Source organism: Triticum aestivum, chromosome 6B, assembly GCF_018294505.1.
Source record: "Triticum aestivum cultivar Chinese Spring chromosome 6B, IWGSC CS RefSeq v2.1, whole genome shotgun sequence".
NCBI lineage: Eukaryota > Viridiplantae > Streptophyta > Magnoliopsida > Poales > Poaceae > Triticum > Triticum aestivum.
In genome coordinates, this window is record NC_057810.1 from 128324397 (window position 1) to 128333580 (window position 9184).

The window sequence follows — 9184 nt, forward strand, 5'->3', positions numbered from 1 at the left end:
GGAGTTCCGGACTAGGGGGTGTCCGGATAGCCGAACTATCATCATCGGCCGGACTCCAAGACTATGAAGAGACAAGATTGAAGACTTCGTCCCGTGTCCGGATGGGACTTTCCTTGGCTTTGAAGGCAAGCTTGGCGATACGGATATGTAGATCTCCTACCTTTGTAACCGACTCAGTGTAACCCTAGCCCTCTTCGGTGTATATATAAACCGGACGGCCCTAGTCCATAGGACGAACAACAATCATACCATAGGCTAGCTTCTATGGTTTAGCCTCCTTGATCTCGTGGTAGATCTACTCTTGTAACCCACATCATCAATATTAATCAAGCAGGACATAGGGTTTTACCTCCATCAAGAGGGCCCGAACCTGGGTAAAAACATCGTGTCCCTCGTCTCCTATTACCCTCCGCCTAGACGCATAGTTCGGGACCCCCTACCCGAGATCCGCCGGTTTTGACACCGACATTGGTGCTTTCATTGAGAGTTCCTCTGTGTCATCACCGATAGGCTCGATGGCTTCTTCGATCATCATCAACGACGTAGTACAGGGGGAGACCTTCCTCCCCGGACAGATCTTTGTATTCGGCGGCTTTGCACTGCGGGCCAATTCGCTTGGCCAACTGGAGCAAATCGAAAGCTACGCCCCTGGCCGTCAGGTCAGATTTGGAAGTTTGAACTTCACGGCTGACATCCGCGGGGACTTGATCTTCGACGGATTCGAGCCACAGCCGAGCGTGCCGCACTGTCACGTCGGGCATGATTTAGCTCTGCCGCCGGACAGTACCCTGGAGGCCGCACTCGAGCCCGCTCCGATCCTCAATTCGGAGCCGGCCGCGCAGATCGAGGATGAATGCCTAGACACCGCCTCGGGGGCTGCAACCTCTACGGCGATAGAGCCGAACACTGACTTTGTCCCTCATAAAGCTCGTGACTCCGAGGTGCCAGACTCCTTGCCGGACTCCGAATCTCCTGCGCTCGCCCTGATCGAATCCGATTGGGCGCCGATCATGGAGTTCACCGCAGCGGACGTCTTTCAACACTCACCTTTCGGCGACATCTTGAGTTCGCTAAAATATCTCTCGTTATCAGGAGAGCCCTGGCCGGACTGCGGTCAGGACGGTTGTGATGCGGACGACGAAGAAATTCAAAGCCCACCCACCACCCACTTGGTAGCCGCTGTCGATGATTTAACCGACATGCTAGACTATGACTCCGAGGACATCGACGGTATGGACGACAATGCCTGAGACGACCAAGAACCAGCGCCCACTGGGCACTGGACAACCACCTCATCGTATGACATATACATGGTGGATATCCCAAAAGATGGGAATGGCGAAGGAACAGAGGAGGATGACCCCTCCAAAAAGCAGCCCAAGCACCGGCGTCAGCGGCGCCGCTCTAAATCCCGCCACAGCAAGAATGAAGACTCCGGCACCGGAGACAATAATACACCGGACAGTGCCGAAGACAACCCGCTCCAGCAAGATGCTACGCAGGAGGACGGAGACGCCAGCCCTTATGAAGGAGCGGCAGGAGAAGAGGCAGAGGATTATACGCCTCCCTCCGGAGAGAAAGTGAGCCTCGACGATGAAGAATTCGTCGTGCCTGAGGATCCCGTTGAACAAGAGCGTTTTAAATGCAGGCTTATGGCCACGGCGAACAGCCTCAAGAAAAAGCAGCAACAGCTTAGAGCTGATCAGGATCTGCTAGCCGACAGATGGACTGAAGTCCTCGCGGCCGAAGAGCATGAGCTCGAACGCCCCTCCAAAAGCTACCCTAAACGCAAGCTGCTCCCCCGATGAGGAAGCTTACGAACCCGCATCACCAGGAGATAATACGGCTGACCGACCACCCCGTGGTCGCGACAGAGTGGCCTCTAGGCCCTTCACCAGACCCGTACCCCAGCATCACTCGAAAAGCACGCGGCCATAGGGGAACACTCCGGACTTGCGAGATATATTGGAGGATAAGGCAGGACAATCAAGATCGATCTACGGATATCGCCAAGTATAGAGGCACCGCACACCCACTATGCTTCACAGATGAAGTAATGGATCATCAAATCCCCGAAGGGTTTAAAACCTTCAATATTGAATCCTACGATGGCACAACAGACCCCGCGGTTTGGATCGAAGACTATCTCCTTCACATCCACATGGCCCGCGGTGACGATCTTCACGCCATCAAATACCTCCCCCTCAAGCTTAAAGGACCAGCCCGGCATTGGCTCAACAGCTTGCCAGCAGAGTCAATTGGGAGTTGGGAGGACCTGGAAGCCGCATTCCTCGATAACTTCCAGGGCACTTATGTGCGACCACCAGACGCTGATGACCTAAGCCACATAATTCAGCAGCCAGACGAATCGGCCAGGCAATTCTGGACACGGTTCTTAACCAAGAAAAACCAAATCGTCGACTGTCCGGATGCGGAGGCCCTCGTGGCCTTCAAGCATAACATCCGTGACAAGTAGCTTGCCCGGCACCTGGGACAGGAAAAGCTGAAATCCATGGCAGCCCTCACATCACTCATGACCCGCTTCTGCGCGGGTGAGGACAGCTGGCTAGCACGCATCGACAACCTCAACAAAAATTCTGGCAGTCCGGACTTCAAGGACCGAAATGGCAGGCCGCGTTGCAACAAAAACAAACGCCGCAGTAACGGTGATCATACTGAGGATACGACAGTCAATGCCGGATTCAGAGGCTCTAAACCCGGTTAGCGAAAAAAGCCATTCAAAAGAACTACTCCGAGTCCGTCCAATTTGGACCGAATACTCGACCGCTTGTGCCAGATACACAGCACCCCCGAAAAGCCAGCTAACCACACCAATAGGGACTGTTGGGTATTCAAGTAGGCAGGCAAGTTAATTGCCGAAAACAATGACAAGGGGCTACATAGCGATGACGAGGACGAGACCCAACCGCCGAACAATAGAGGACAGAAGGGTTTCCCCCCACAGGTGCGGACGGTGAACATGATATACGCAACACACATACCCAAAAGGGAGCGGAAGCGTGCACTTAGGGATGTCTATGCGATGGAGCCAGTTGCCCGGAAGTTCAACCCATGGTCCTCTTGCCTGATCACTTTTGACCGAAGGGACCACCCCACCAGCATCCGCCATGGCGGATTCGCCGCACTGGTCTTAGACCCAATCGTCGATGGATTTCACCTAACTAGAGTCCTAATGGACGGCGGTAGCAGCCTGAACCTGCTTTACCAGGATACAGTGCGCAAAATGGGCATAGACCCCTCAAGGATTAAACCTACCAAAACGACCTTTAAAGGCGTCATACCAGGTGTAGAAGCCAATTGTACAGGCTCAATTACACTGGAAGTGGTCTTTGGATCCCCGGATAACTTCCGAAGCGAGGAGTTAATCTTCGACATAGTCCCGTTCCGCAGCGGCTATCATGCCTTGCTCGGACGTACTGTGTTTGCAAAGTTCAACGCGGTGCCGCACTACGCATACCTCAAGCTCAAGATGCCAGGCCCTCGAGGAGTCATCACGGTCAACGGAAACACTGAACGTTCTCTACGCACGGAGGAACATACAGCGGCTCTCGCGGCAGAAGTGCAATGCAGCCTCTTAAGGCAATTCTCGACTCCGGCCTTTAAGCGGCCGGACACAGCTAAGCGCGCCCGAAGTAACTTACAACAAGACCACCTGGCACGTTCCGCACACGCGTAGTAGTGCGGCCCCAACCCCAGCTCCTGCGAAATGTTAAAGTAGATCCTTCGCGTACACCATTACGCTCTGAAGATACCATGGGCATGGGGAGAGGGGCACGACCACGATAAACCCAGACTGTGGCTCAACCGCACCAGGGGCTCTCAAGTGTGTCATTCTTTTTTCTTTTCTTTTTACCTTTTATTTTTACCCACAGGACTCCGTTCGTCAGAGGCCCTGTCCAGCAGCAGATCTGCCGAACTCCCGATGCAATAGCCAGGAAAGGATAAAGGCTACAACGAATATACAGGTGGTCTCCGTTACGAGCATTTTTATACACCAATCTGCAGCCTACCCCTGGAGGGGGACATGTTTAACAGTCCCATACGCTTATCGCACTATTTGTATCGTTCTGCATTCGTAGCAGCACTTATTGAATAAAACAATGCAGCACCTTTTTGCTTATAATTGCATTTCCTTTTCATACATATGTTCATCCACGGCATATTGCATCCGTACACTTTGGTACGGCTAATACACACCAGGGGCTTATGTTCCCCGCATTATGGTGTGATGAGTCCGAACACTTTCACAAGTGCGGCACCCCGAACTTATAGCACTATATGCATCGACCCCGAATCATGTCTTGGGTCAATAGTTGGGTTTGCCCGGCTCCCATGTTTTGGTACCTTACGTTCCGTTATATCGGCTAAGGTAGCACTAGGAGAACCACTGCGATTGCGCCCCAGTTGAGCGGGGTTAATGCCTCAGTGGAGAAAGCTAAAACTGACCGTCATGATGAGGCGAGAGCCGGTCGCTGTTCGAGAGGTTTTTTGCGAGTCCTTAAAGACTTATGCCGCTTAGAGCGAGGAGTCGGATACTGTCCGGTCAAGGCGTGGATAGCGCCCCAAATTCGGCCTTCCGAAGACTAGGGGCTTCGCCAAAATTTAAAATTATAGAATTATATGGCTAAGTGAGAGTGTTCAAGCATTATAAGTCCGGTTGCCTTGTTCGCTGTGTCGAGCGCCTCCCTAGATGGACCCAAAAATGGGAACAAGAGCGCTCGAGTTTATCCCGAACACCCCAGCACTCGTGGCATGGGGGCTGACGCCGACGACTTGCCATCTCTCAGATTTGATAAATAGCCGCACAGAAGGTAATATTTTAAATTAACAAGCGTTGCTTAGCGCATATGAACCATGTTTTTAGCGCACAGGATAACAAAATGCGAGTCTACTCAAATATTACATCTTTGGAGCACTCGCCCGCAATAGTGCGGGCGCCCTTCAGCACACTCCTATAATACATCTCGGGCGTGCAATGCTCCTTGTCCTCTAGTGGGGGGTCCGTCACAAGCTTCTGGGCATCCATCTTGCCCTAGTGCACCTTTGCACGGGTAAGGGCCCGACGGGCACCCTCAATACAGGCGGAGTGCTTGATAACTTCAACCCACGGGCACGCATCCACCAGCCGCCGCACCAGGACGAAGTAGCTCCCAGGCATAGCCTCCTTAGGCCACAGCCGAACTATGAGGCCCTTCATGGCCTGATCGGCCGCCTTGCGGAGCTCGACCAGCTGCTTCAGCTGGTCGCTAAGGGGCACCGGATGTCCGGCCTCAGCATACTGAGACTAGAAGACCTTCTCCGTCGAGCTCCCCTCCTCGGCCCGGTAGAATGCGGCAGCATCGGACACGCTACGAGGAAGATCTGCGAATGCTCCTAGAGAGCTCCGAATTCGGGTAAGCGACAGGTAATTAACACTCACATGCTTACTTTGCATGAAAAATGCCTTACCCGCTGCTATTTTCTTTACCGCCTCGATATCCTGCAGGGCTTTGTAGGCTTCGGCCTTAGCGGCTTTGGCACTCTCAAGAGCCGTTGCAAGCTCAGACTCTCGAGTCTTCGAGTCACGCTCCAGGCTCTCATGTTTCTTCATGAGATCCTGGAGCTCTTGCTGTACCTCCGCCACCCACGCCTCCTGTTTCTCTCGCTCGGTGCACTTTGCAGCCGCATTGCATTTTGCCGCGGCCACCGCCTCTTTCAGGGTTGCCACCTCGTTAGTGGCCCCTGCAATACCCACGTTATCCTTGTCTTTCTTTTTGCAACCACAATCCTTTTCTGTAAGGTGCAATTTTCATAAGGTATTACTCGCCTTCTTTTTCCTCGAGCTGCTTCTTGGCACGGCCGAGCTCGTTCTCGGACCGCTCGAGGTTTTCCTTCAAAGTATTGACCTCCGCAGTCAGTGCGGCGGAGGTCAGCAGCACAGCCTGCAATCCCATATTGACATATTTTCATGACTCCTGTGTTTATCTTTCTAAAGATCCTCAGTCCGGCTTTTCTTTCCGAACACCAAACCGAGCATCAGGGGCTACTGTCTATGCGGTACCATTTTACATATATTGAAATTCTTACCTCAAAGCATGTTAGAAGCCTGCTGCAGGCTTCAGTCAGCCCGCTCTTGGCAAGCTGAACCTTCTGAATCACCGCACTCATAACAGTGCGGCGTTCCTCTTCGATGGAGGCGCCTTTGAGCGCCTCCAGCAAATTATCCGGCACCTCTGGTTGGACGGAGGCAGCCGGCGTCGCGGTCTTGCCCTTCTTACGAAGGGGTCGCCCGCCGGACTCCGAAGCCACTGCGGGTTCCGGGGCTGAGTCCGGTGCAAAGTCCGGGAGGTTGTCCTGCGACACCTCCGGGGCCCTCTCCTCCTGGTGGGTCCCTTCCTGGGATCCCGCCTCAGCATCTTCCGCATCACGGGGGGTGGGGGCAGTCGGAAGGGAGTCCATATCCGACGCCCCTAAGGACCCGCTCGACGAAGTGGGGAGATCATCCTTAGGCGGACTGCAGGGTTGTATGCAGCATTAGAAAGACATAATGTGCCGGAAAATTAAAACCTTGAAGTTATTCGGGAGTCCGGATACTTATGATCTCGCCAGAGGCTTGGCCCTTGGAGGCCAGTCCTCGTCGTCGTCACTGGCGTTGGCAGAACAATCCGGGGGAAGAGTTTTTCCCTTCTTGGACCCTTCGGCCTCCCTTGTTGGGGAGGCCTTCCTTTTCTCCCCTCCCCCCGCTGGGGGAGAGGCTTTCTTCTCCTCCTCACATTGGTGGGAGGAGTCGGCCTCGGATTCATCATCCGATAGCACCTGAAAACGGGAACTCTTCCGAGTCTCCGTGGCCTTCTTCTTGGCATTCTTCTCCGGCACCACGTGGGGTGCCGGAGCCAGCAGCCCCGTTAGGCGGGCATCCGCTGGGTCCTCTGGCAATGGGGCCAGACAGATAGTCCGTTCGGCCTTCGCTAGCCAGTCCTGTCAAAGGTAAAGGGAGTTTAGATCCCGCATAGAGTCAAACTATGGAAAACAAGCATCCCTTAAAGGACAGAATAATTTACTTCATCAGTTGGACGCTCCAAGCTGAATCCGCGATCTTCGGTAGCGGATGCGGGAGCCTCGGCGCCCTTGAGCAGCACCTTCCAGACCTCTTCGTACGTAGTGTCGAAGAGCCCATTCAAAGTCTAGTGCTGCGCCGGATCGAACTCCCACATATTGAAGCCCCGTCGTTGGCACGGGAGAATCTGGCGGATGAGCATGACCTGGACTAGGTTGACAAGCTTGAGCTTCTTGTCCACCAACTTTTGGACGCAGGCTTGGAGTCCGGTCAGCTCCTCAGAATCGCCCCAAATCCGGCCGCTCTCTTTCCAGGAGGTGAGCCGTGTGGGGATGCCAGATCTGAATTCGGGGGCCGCTACCCATTCGGGGTCACGCAGCTTGATGATGTAGAACCACCCCGATTGCCACCCCTTGATGGTTTCCACGAAAGTGCCTTCCAGCCACGTAACGTGGGACATCCTGCCCACCATGGCGCCTCTGCACTCCGCTTGGCTGCCCTTCACAACCTTCGGCTTGACACTGAAGGTCTTGAGCCACAAGCCGAAGTGGGGCTGGATGCAGAGGAAGGCCTCACACACGACGATGAACGCCGAGATGTTGAGGATGAAATTCGGGGCCAGATCATAGAAATCCAGGCCGTAGTAGCACATGAGCCCCCGGACAAAGGGATGGAGCGGGAAGCCCAGTCCGCGGAGGAAATGGGGAAGGAATACTACCCTCTCATGGGGCTTGGGGGTGGGGATGAGCTCTCCCTCGATGGGGAGCCAGTGCGCGATGTCGCTGGACAAGTATCCGGCATTGCGCAGTTTCTGGATCTGCCCCTCCGTGACAGAGGAGGCCATCCACTTGCCTCCTGCTCCGGACATAGTTGGAGAAGGTTGAGGTGAGATGTGCGGGCTTGGGTGCTGGAGCTCGAGTTCGCAGAGATGGATAAGCCAAGGAGGAATAAGGTGCAGGTAAAAAGGTTGGATCTTTATCCCCTTATATGGGCGGACGGAAACATGCATCCCCACCGGCCTGATAAAACTCGCTTATCCCCCAAGCGCCACAATCAATGGCGCGGTTGGGTTACCCACGTCCATATTGATGGGAATCCCGGAATAAGGGGAACACGATCTCTGCTTCGACAAGACGTGCCAAGGAAATCGCCTCGCTAAACGCGCTGAGGTGGAACAATAAAAACAATTTGAGTAAAGGCTTGGAAGTGGTGTGACGTCACGCCACAGAATATGTCAGCAGATTGATTTTGTGTAATATTATTCTCTCTACGGTGGTATGTGGAATTTATTTTTGCAGAGCCGGACACTATCCTGGTGTTCACAATCTTCTATAAATTACTCGGAGGAGGAACCCGCCTTGCAATGCCGAAGACAATATGCGCGCCGGACTCGTCGTCATTGAAGCCTGGTTCAGGGGCTACTGAGGGAGTTCCGGACTAGGGGGTGTCCGGATAGCCGAACTATCATCATCGGCCGGACTCCAAGACTATGAAGAGACAAGATTGAAGACTTCGTCCCGTATCCGGATGGGACTTTCCTGGGCATGGAAGGCAAGCTTGGCGATACGGATATGTAGATCTCCTACCTTTGTAACCGACTCTGTGTAACCCTAGCCCTCTCCGGTGTCTATATAAACCGGATGGCCCTAGTCCATAGGACGAACAACAATCATACCATAGGCTAGCTTCTAGGGTTTAGCCTCCTTGATCTCGTGGTAGATCTACTCTTGTAACCCACATCATCAATATTAATCAAGCAGGACATAGGGTTTTACCTCCATCAAGAGGGCCCGAACCTGGGTAAAAACATCGTGTCCCTCGTCTCCTATCACCATCCGCCTAGACGCACAGTTCGGGACCCCCTACCCGAGACCCGCCGGTTTTGACACCGACAGGGGGGTTGGATGAACAGTGAGCGGTGGCGTTGCCTCTGGATGAACAGGAACCCGTGGCGTGGAGGGCTGGATGAACAGTAGACGGTGGAGGGGTGGCCGTGGAGTGGTGGTTGAACAGGAACCCATGGTGTGGAGGGCTGGATGAACAGTAGAGGGTGGAGGGGTGGCCGTGGAGGGGTGGTTGAACAGGACCCTGTGGTGTGGAGGGCCGGATGAACAGTAGACGGTGGAG